Genomic DNA, 11142 nt, shown 5'->3' with positions numbered 1-11142 from the left:
CCCTGGGCTGAGAACATGGACAGAAAAATTGTGGGAAGTTAAGTAATCATGTTGATTTAGTAGAATTTCTTAAGTAAATCAGTAGCAGGAAGCTCCAATAATGGACTCAATTCCTATGAATCTCAAGACCTTAATTCTGGTGGAAAAAAATCACTGGTAGGATTAGAGGAAGAGAGGTAAGGATTTTTCAAGTCCCTAGAAAATGACAGACATCAGATGGAAGAATCCTAATTTTCTACAATCAAAAACTTAAATGCAAAAAATGCTTACTCTTCCTTTGGTCCTTTGTCCTGTTTCAATGTCCTCCTTACATAAATTTTTAAAAAGAAGGAAAAGAGAAAATAGTACTTTATTCATAGGCTTGTTTAGTACCCATTAAGCTCATAAAGTCAATAACCAACCACATGCTGAAAATTCCCACATCAAAAGCTCTACTCCTAATTCTTTCTCTGTCCCACATAGCTGACTCCGTATTTGGCAGTGCCTCCTGGCTATCCCACTGAAACTCCATAATCAACACGAACTCAAATTCATTTCTTATCAATTATGTCCTCTGAATATCCTTTAAATTCTTTCACATGTGTCATATTAAAATATGATCACCTCTGTGTGTGTGTGTGTGTGTGTGTGTGTCCTGTATCTATCCAGCAGCTTCATTTGGAATTTGCTCACTCCAATTTTTTCTCTCTTGCATCCATTTTTTTACTCAGAAGCTAGAGCGGTCTTTACTAAATGCCAATTAATTTTGTCAATCCTCTACTTAAAAATCATTCAAATTACCCATTTTGCTTGGAAGAAAACTCAAATGCCCTGACATATCTTCAAAACCTTTTACAGCACAGTTGGTGCTAACCAGACGTTGCTTGGTGTCCGCTGACCCACTTCTCCCCCTTCCTTTCACTGTGGCTCACGTGCCCTTTACACTCAATCATCCCGTACATCTTATGCTTTTTCAAACTTTCCTTCTGGACTTTCACAGATGCTATTTCCTCTGGAATTTGAAACTTAGCTTGCACTTGGGTAGGAAAGGGAGTGAAAGCAAATATTTGTTCAATCCCCCTTTATTGTTTTAGTTCACACCCACCAGGATAACTGTAATTTTTTTTAAAATGGGAAATAATAAGTGTGGAGGAGGATGTGAAGAGATTGAACCCTGATGCTTTGCTAGTAGGGTTATGAAATGGTGCAGCCTTCGTAGAATACAGATTGGCCCTTCCTCAAAAGGTTAAATCTAGCATTATCGAATGACTCAGTCCTCCTCCCAGGTATATACCAAAAAAAAAAATTGAAAATAGACGTTTACACCAAAAACTTGTAAATAAATGTTATAGTAGCATTATTCGTAATAGCCCCCCAAATAGAAACAACTCATATTAAATGCATATCAACTGATGAATGGACAAAACAAATATGTTCAGTCTAAACAATGGAGTCTTTTTCAGCCATTTGAAGGACTGAAGTTCTCATACAGAATATCACATGGAGGAACCTTGAAAGCACTATGCCAAGTGAAAGAAGCCAGACACAGAAGGCTGATACAGTGTATGATTCCGTTTATGTCCAAAGTCCAGAATAGTCAAATCCACAGAGACAGAAAGTCAATCCGTAGTGGCTAGGTAGCTGGGGGAAGGGGAAATAAAGCGTGATTTCTTGGTGAGGGTGTGCTTTCCATGTGGGGCGATGAAAATGTTCTGGAATTAGACAGTGGGGATGATTGCACAACATTGTAAAGGTACTAGAAGCCATTGAATTGAACACTGTGAAATGGCTAAGATGGTGAATTTTTATGTTGTGTGAGTCTTACCTTAATCAAAAAGTTAAATAATATGTTCCATATCATATAGATAATATATGATGAGCATAAAGCTAATTGGTCTGTCTGATTTCAAAGCATTTGCTCTTACTTACTGTCCTAGCTCCCACAAAGGCAGATTTCTCCAGCACAGAGATCTCACTCTTTCACATCTTTTCTGAGCTAAACCAAAGCTGCCTTTTAAATACTCATGTTATCAACTTTGTCCTGAAGGTGCACACAAAGTGTTCTGGATCAGGAATAGATTATTATCATTGCCTTAAAAAGCAAATACCAGCTGTGTGGTTTCCATACCTGATTCTTACCACTAAGGCTATACAATGAAGGCTAGATCAAATGTCCTGTCCGTGCAAAATCAAAGAGTGAAGAAAAATGTGTTTTCCCTGCTTGCAGAAGCCAGAGACTATTTTTCCTCCCCCTGATTCCCCCTTCCTTTGGGGAAAGTTTCTTTGGAGTCTGATGAGAAATAAATCTCTCCAGGGAAAAGATGAGACACACGTCTTCAGCAATAAAGCCAGCCACGTCTTTGTCCTTCTGGAATTAGGTGAATCTCTCCGGAGATTTCTCACTATCTTTGGTTATCTCCCTATCATTGTAAATTAACTTCCCAAGACTTGCTCTTAGCCCAGGATGCCAAGATTTTGGCAAAAGTTATTCAGAAAACCCAACTCAGGGAACACACACAAATATTTTCCCTATACCCCAAATATGCCAGGAGTCTGAGCAGACAGCTGAAAAGGAAGTTCCATGGTTATGGAGCAAGGCAGAATTTCCTTGAAATGTCCTGCAGGGGCTTCTGAAGGCAGTGCAAACCCAGCCCACACTGCCCGGAACAGGGGCTGTGCAGACTGAGCACCCAAGGACTATCTCTGGTTATCCCCCATCCCGAGGGGGCGGCGCAGGCCTGATCGGGAAAAGCTGTGGGAGGACACCCGCCTGCAGCGAGACTACCCCTGGTGGGGAAAGAAAGGAGGCAGGAGATAGAAGGACTTTGCTGTAGACAAAGGATGGGGTTTTTGCTTTGTTTTGTTCTTAACCTTTGACCATAAGGAGGGTGAAAGCTCGTACCAGGGATTATAATGAAATGAACGACAATGATACAACACAATTGCACAGCATTTTATAATTTCTAAAGTGCTCTTGCCTCCAATGTCTCTTTGGGTCCTCATACCCCAACGCTGTGAGGTAGATGTTAAGGCGTCTACAAAGAGGGTTGTTCAAGCGCAAGTCAGGAGGGTGGCACAGGACACACAACATCCGAGCACTTTGTGTTTCCAAAGAGCTAATTGTCTTGCCTTTTTTTTCCCTCCAAAATTACATACTTACAGCAGGAAATATCATTTCATTTGTGCAATCATGCTATCTACTATCATCAAATAGTCCCCTTTGCGTTCAAGATCGTGAAGGTGTTCTTCTGTGAATGCAGTGAGATGGAAGGCAGAACCCCCACACCTCCCTTATGTATACACAATTTTGGTGTGAGCTCTAATCTGTATTCAATACAGCTGCTGGGGAGGACACAGAGAGATCTAAAAATCTAAATAGTAGATATAGAAGTATTCTATAAGTCTTATTTTTATTTGGTAGAAAGAGAAATATGTTGTTATTAAATACTGAAGAACCCTATAGACATTTAAAATAGTAGCTTTATGCCTATAAATACATGGGTTTTCAAGAACATATTTATCTTTGTACAAAGGGACACATACAATTTGGGTCATCTCAATTGAATGAAAAAAGACTAATTTCACAGCAAGTAGAGTCTATCCTAAATGACAACTTATCTGTCCCCTTTTTCATAGGAACCTTCCTCCTCCCTCTAAAAACCCACAAGAGTCAGAATCCTCAGCAACATTTTCTTTTCGAAGAAAAGACAAGGGCCATTTGATCACGAATCTGTTTGGTCTTTACTCCATAGATAATTGGGTTCATCATGGGGGGAACAAGAACGTAGAGATTGGCTAACAGGATGTGGACATGCTTGGGGATTTTTCAGCTGAAGCGCTGAGCAATGACCGTGAAAATCCCCGGAAGGCAGAACAGGAGGATGACACAGACATGGGAACCACACGTGCTGAGGGCTTTTGTTCATGCATTATGGGATGGCAGCCTGAAGACTGCTTGGGGAATGAGCCCATAGAAGATGACTATTGTCACCATATCTAGCATTACACTGAGTGATGGCACAGAGATTCCATATCAAATGTTGACGATGCTATCAGCATAAGCCTGCTTTGCCAGCCCCATGTGTTCACAGAATGTGTGGGCAATGATGTTTGTCTGGCAGAAGGGTAGATGCTTCACCAGGAAGATAATGGGGAAAACACTTGCAAAACTCGTGAGCTCTACAACACCCCCTATTTGCCGATGACATCATGGCTCAGAATGGTGGTGTACCTCAGTGGGTAGCAGATGGCCACATAACGATCAAAAGCCATGGCCAAGACAATGCCTGACTCCACTACAGAAGCAAAATGCATAATGAAGACCTGGGTTACACAACCACCAAAAGAGATGTCCCCATCATCAAACCAGAAGATGCTCAGGGCTTTGAGTACTGTGGATGTGGATAGAACAGATCCCAAAAAGCCAACATGGAGAGGAAGAGGTACGTGGGTTCATGAAGACTGTGCTCCACGGCCACCATGCAGATCAGGACACAGCCACCAGGTACATCAGGCAGAAGGCAATGGAGAGCCACAGGTGCAGCTCCTTCAGGCCAGGGATGCCAGTGAGGATAAACATCATGATTGACAGTGGAATCATTGGGATGAACCATTCCTGAATTATGGTATGGCATTTCCATCACTTACCTGCAAGGTGAGAGAACGTTTGGGAGCTAGCCTATCACAATCAACTAGCACAATCAATGGGCTCAGACATCTGCTATGTAAAATCTCACTTAGGGAGTTCCCTCCTACTCCGAGTAGTAAGTATGGACCTGAATGTGTGCAGTATTCTACCGTGAGGAGAAAGATTCCAAACATTCAAGTGGGATCAAAGAATTTCACAAAGATGCTTCTGAGGAAAATCCTGAGGCTGGTACTGTAGTTTTCTCAAACAATTGTCATATATTTAAAATGATAGTCGTAGGTAATTTTAAAATCTGTAATAATAAATTGTATTCTCTGACTAAATATTTTAAGACAGGGAAAAAAATTATAAATTTTTGTGAAGCATACTAAAAACCAAATAAAAACAAAAAGTTTTTTTTTAATTGAACTAATTAAACAACAATCCTATTGTTATCTGGTACATATATTTACCTACTCAACTAGTGATCTTGTGATCAACTAAACACAAAATCAAAAGTCAGAGGCTTAACCAACTGAGCCACCCAGGCATCCCATCCTGACATCCTTTTAATCCTTTTAAATAGGCTAAAATCTTTATTAAAAAGAAAGGTAAGCCTTCATTGAAAAGAAAATTTCCTTATTAACAAAGAAAACCCTTGTTATTCTGTATCAGAAAAGATCAACTTATATACAAAGATAGCTTAATTTGCTTTATTTTAAAAATAAATGACATATAATCACTTCCATTTTATTTAATTATAAAAAAGTTTACAAAATGTTTATGCTTGTTGTCATTGTTGAACAATATTGGTGGTACATAAATATATATTTGCACAGATAGGCTTTCTGATGGATAAAACATGGAAATAATTATTGCTATATCTGCACAGTAAACTGGTAGGAGATTTGATAATTTCTATTTTATATGATACAGAAAAATACGACATTATTTTACTATTGTCAAATATATAACAATAATTTGCTGAAGTTGTTTCATTGTTATTAAAGGGAGTGCTAAAAATGCAAGCTTTTATTAGAAGTTATTTGATTTATATCTTACACCTTTTGAGGAATTTACCACTATTCCTTCTAAACCATAGTAATCTAACTCTGTTGGACTAGCTCTAGGCCAATGACCCATCTATAGTTGCCCTTTGACTGCTTAAAATAAACTGGAAAGCCTGGTATTGATTGCCATCAATTAAAATATTCATTAGTGCCATAAATTTGCATGGCAAAGAATAGGGAATTACATTTACCAACAAAAGAGTTGTGTATAAAACAATACACAATACACTCGTTCTTTACTTCATATTAAGATATCTTCCTAATATTTAATGTTAAAAACCAGAGCATTCTCTTTACTTACAAGGATTATTTTGTTGGACAAAATAACATATCTGATGTGGTGTCTCACGCTTTTAAAGTGGAAAAAACTGTGTGCATGAGCCCAGACTTCACAGACAGGCAACCGAGAAGTCCAAGTCAGGATTTTGCCACCCACAGAGGATAAGATTTGAGAAGGGCCCCTAGAATCCATGATTCCCTGATCTATCGAGAGCTTCCTTTCCCCAAACCACCCACTCAGGCGCAGCTCAGATCTGGAGTCCCACCTTGGGTTAAAAGATCTGAACACTCTCTTGAAATAGGCTCTATGAAGAGCCCGTCTCAGAACAGACATTTCTCCAAAGAAGACATACGAATGGCGGACAGACACATGAAAAAATGCTCAATATCACTTTGATTTGATACAAATCAAAACCACAATGAGATACCACCTCACATGGGTCAGAATGGCTACAATTAACAGCTCAGGAAACAACAGATGTTGGCAAGGATGCAGAGAAAGGGGAGCCCTCTTACACTGCTGGTGGGAATGCAAACTGGTGCAGCCACTGTGGAAAACAGTATGGAGGTTCCTCAAAAAGTTGAAAATAGAAAAAACCTATGATCCAGCAATTGCACTACTAAGTATTTACACAAAAGATACAAATGGAGAGATCCCAAGGGGCACATGCGCCCCAATGTTCATAGCAGCAATGTCCACAGTAGCCAAACTATGGAAGGAGCCCAGATGTCCACTGACAGATGAACGGATAAAGAAGAGGTGGTGTATATATATGTGATGGAATATTATGCAGCCATCAAAAAAAACCCCGAAATCTCATCATTTGCAACTAGGTGGATGGAACTAGAGGGTGTTACGCTAAGTGAAATAAGTCAATCAGAGAAAGACAATTATCATATGATTTCATTCATATGTGGAATTTAAGAAACAAAACAGAAGATCATAGGGGAAGGGAGCAAAAAAATAAAACAAGGCAAAATCAGAGAGGGAGACAAAGCATAAGAGACTCTTAATCATAGGAAACAAACTGAGGGTTGCTAGAGGGGAGGGGAGTGGGGGGATGAGGTAACTGGGTGATGGGCATTAAGGAGGGCACTTGATGTAATGAGCACTGGGTGTTATATGCAACTGATGAATCACTGAACTCTACCTCTGAAACTAATAATACACTCTATGTTAATTAATTGAATTTAAATTTTTAAAAAATGTCTCCTTCAGGGGTGAACTACTAGTGTTCTCATCATGTGCTCTCCTGTGAGTAACAAACTAGAATGAGATCATCGTAGCTGTAAAATATTACTGTGGGAGGCTCAGAGAGCAAGGTACAGGAGTGGTCATTATTCTTGGAAAGAGCAAGAGAAGGCTGAGCCTAGAGGTAGGGAGAAATTGCTGCAGGGAGAGCAGAGGGGAAATGCAGATCCAGAGAGTGAAAATCATGGGAAGGGGTGGTCAAAAAAATACAATCTAAAAAAGTTTCATCTTTTATCTCCTGCTCACTGGCCAGTCCGCAGACACAGGACTGGTTTCTAGAAATGTAGGTGATTATAGTAACTGCTACATGTCTGTGTCCAAGCGCACCTGTTACACGTGCAACGTCGCTCAGTCACCTCCAGCCATTCCGTCAACAGAAGGGAGACTCACACTGCACAGAAGGCAGAATGTTCTCTCTGACTAGCATGTTTCTAATCCTCTGGTTTGCCCATTTTTCCTCCAAAACACAGCTCTAACATGAAATAACCATTCTGCTCTCTCCCCTAATTGTAGCAGCACCCTCCTCTGTGTCCTCCCAGCTCCTTGTGGCTTTTAAGGTCATAGATCTCGTCACTCTGTCCTGGAACTGTCTGCTTCCCCATGAATGTGTGGTCTCCCTGAGGACAGTAAAACATGCCTTGGCCATAGCTGCATCCACAGCCTCTGTTACACAGTTGCTAGAATAAACTAAAACATTTAAAAATGAGTGTCATGTAATGTCCCAAACAATGTGCAAAGTGCCTTACACACATCCTCACAGATCAGTCCTCGAAACGTGTGCGATCTCCAAGCGCGCACGACGACTGGAGCCTGGATGTTTAAATATATTTCTTAATTCACACAGCAAGGCTGCTGGAGTTGGTAAATGGCAGCCAGCAGCCAGTGTTTGGCCACAAGCCCTTCTCCATACTCCCTCCTCTATGCTGTCCCGTAGACAGTACACACCAACAGATGGTGCTTGCAGGAATGAGTACAGGAGAATGGGAAACTGGGCCAGGGCACGCGCCACGAAGCTGAATGTCATCTTTCAAGATGGTTCCTTAAACAGGCCTTTCACTTACAAAAAAAAGTTTCTATTGCCCGTAACTTGTTATACTCCTATTCATTTTTTTTTTCTAAGTATAAGAGCCCAGATGAAAACAAAATACTTGCTTCTAAGGAGCTCCTATTCACATCTTCCTCCTTCTTGCTGAACGGACTTTGCATATACTTTTCTCTGTATCTGGAATGTTTGCCCTTTTTTCCTTTAGCCTACTGGAGATCATGTCGTGTAACGTGACGCAGAAGTAGGGTTCAGGAGCCAGACGATCTAAGGTAGAAAATTCTCCACTTAGTAGCTGAGCAATTGGATAAACTTCCTATGTATCACTTTTCACATCTATAATATGGAAACAATAAAGGGAATTACCTCATTGCGAGGGAGGAAGGGCTACATTTGATGTTTCTAAAGGGTTTGGTCCTATAATTGACACATAATACGAGCCCAATAATTATTATCTATTTTATTAGCTTTTAGTTAAAATTGACATCCTCTTGAAAATATTTTTCTCATAGAATCTTTTCTCACCTTCCCTAGGTCTGACCAGATATCTCTGTTGTTTACTTTTACAATGTCTTATAGATTTTCATCACACTTATCGAAGGTAGTGATTATTTTTACACATATATTCTGTTGATTATTTGAATAATATATTCTTCCTCAATGGACTGAATACTCTATGAGGAGAGGCCTTGCCTCTGTTTTGTTTTTCACTGTGGTCCTGGTGCCTAGGAGAGTGCCTGGCTCCCAGGAGGTGCTCAGTATATCTGCACTGAATGACTGAATGTGTGCGTGCCGGAGGGAATGAGTGGTGGCCTGCCCACCAGGCCGGTTTCATTTCTCAGCACTTCAGAAAATGTGCCCGGGTTGGCTAAGTGATACCAATGTCCCAGAATACATCGTATGTCCCCACACCTCCAATTTTTTGCACATGCTGGTCTCTTGACCAGACATATCTTTTTTCTGCTGTTCTTTCACCTTTTTTCATCCTCGAGACTCGCAGTAAGTTAACTTGTTCCTCAAGATCTTTTCTGGTCCCTAGGCTGTGGTGTGATTCCTCCACTCCATTTCCATGGACATCTTTGGGTTTCCTGCGACTCTCACTCTGTATTGAAATTTCATTTTACAAGCCTGTTGACCTTAGCAGGTTATGTTCTCTGGTGGAATACTGATATTTCTGAATATCCGGGGTATAGCGTAATGTCTGGTTTCTGGGCCTGACATATTATTCTAATCTTAATAAATGTTTGTTGCGTGAAAAAAGCGATCTTGAAATCCTTTGACAGATATCATGCCCACTGCTTACTGTATTTCACACATGCAGGTGGCCTTCCCTGTTGAGGTAAGTGTCAAAGGGAATGATTTAAGAATTATAGCAGATTACCTTTAAGTGGCCCAAGTGGCTAAGAACTGCAGTTACCCTGTCCTGACCTTCAGTTCCTCATCCACAGGTAAGGCCCTACAGGATAATCTGTGTTCCTATTCCTATCAGCTGTCTATGCTGTGTAACAAGTTACCTCAAAAGTTAATTTAACAATAAACATTGATTATCACCAGCTCTGTGTGTCAAAACTTCAGGACTGGCCTACCTAGAAGGCTCTGTTTTGGGTCTCTTACTGGTCTCAGTCCACAAGTTATTGGGGTTGCAGACATCTGAATGCTTGGCTGGAGCTGGAGGAACTAGTTCCAAGATGATCACTAGGCAGCGTGTTTGTTAGCAAAGAGGTTTCAGCTCCCCCCACAGGCTGTTTGAGTGTCCTCATGGCATGAGGGCTGGCTTTGCCCGGAGGCGCAATTCAGGAGAGAGAGCAAAGAGGAATCCTCAATGCCTAGTATGGCCTAGTCTCAGAAAGCCTGCATCTACCATATGCTATTTTTCAGAGATGAATCACTGAGTCCAACCCATACTCAGCTGGAGGGGAATTAAACTCTATCCCTTGAAGACAGGAGTATCATAAAATTTGTGAATATATTTTGAAACCACCATACTTGTTTATAGTTATAATCACCTGAATTCTCTATCTTTGTGATATTTCATCATCTCACCTTGGGGGCCCCTACATACACCAGGTTATCAGCAGTAAAATGCCCTCGGCTGCACATATAAATCACGATACCCACACTGTACCTGGCACCAACGATTCTATTTAGAATAACCACTGTTTCCCAAAATACGCTGTATGAATAAATGAAGCATTTATATAAAACATGGCAGACACCTCCCCAAAGACAAAAGTAAATCAAGGGCAGCAATTAGATGCCACAGTTCTTTATTTTCCTCTCTACGAATCGTGCCTGTCGTAGGACATAAAGTTTCCTGGAAAAGGAACTAGAATGGGGTAGGGGTCTGAACTGAGAGAAGACCATAGAAATGTTATAATAAAAAATAAATTTGGGGCACCCAGTGGGTTGAGGGTCCAGCTCTTGATTTCAGCTCAGGTCATGATCTCAGGGTCGTGGGATCAAGCCTTGCATCAGGCTCCAGGCTCAGGGGGAAGTACGCTTGAGGATTCTCTCCCTCTCCCTCTGCCCTTCCCCCTGCTCATGCTCTCTCTCTCTCAAATAAATAAATCAATCTTTTTTTTTTAAGAGAGAGGTCTTCATGTAATGTACATGTCTGTAAAAATATTCTGCTTTAAACTGAGTTTTTGATATCACCATAAACTAATAAACTGTTTCTTAAGATTCAGCAATGAGAACTATTTCTTTTCTATATTATGCTATACCTTTAGGAAGGCAATGACCCTAAACAATGTGTGAAGAGGTGGGTAATTAGATTTGTAAATGATACAGGTATACATTTCAGACTTTTTCCAGATGCAATGTAAAATTATTTTCTAATTGGTATTATAATAGTAACTTTACAAAATGCTATAAAATAAACGTCATACCAATA

General features: G+C 40.4%; 1 pseudogene; it reads right to left on the bottom strand.

The window, feature by feature from the left end:
- Positions 1-3658: 3658 nt before the first annotated feature.
- On the bottom strand, positions 3659-4561 carry LOC113248269 (olfactory receptor 52B2-like; annotated as a pseudogene).
- Positions 4562-11142: the final 6581 nt, after the last annotated feature.

The sequence above is a fragment of the Ursus arctos genome, unplaced genomic scaffold (assembly GCF_023065955.2).
Source record: "Ursus arctos isolate Adak ecotype North America unplaced genomic scaffold, UrsArc2.0 scaffold_22, whole genome shotgun sequence".
Lineage (NCBI taxonomy): Eukaryota > Metazoa > Chordata > Mammalia > Carnivora > Ursidae > Ursus > Ursus arctos.
This window is presented reverse-complemented; position numbering and strand designations above follow the sequence as displayed.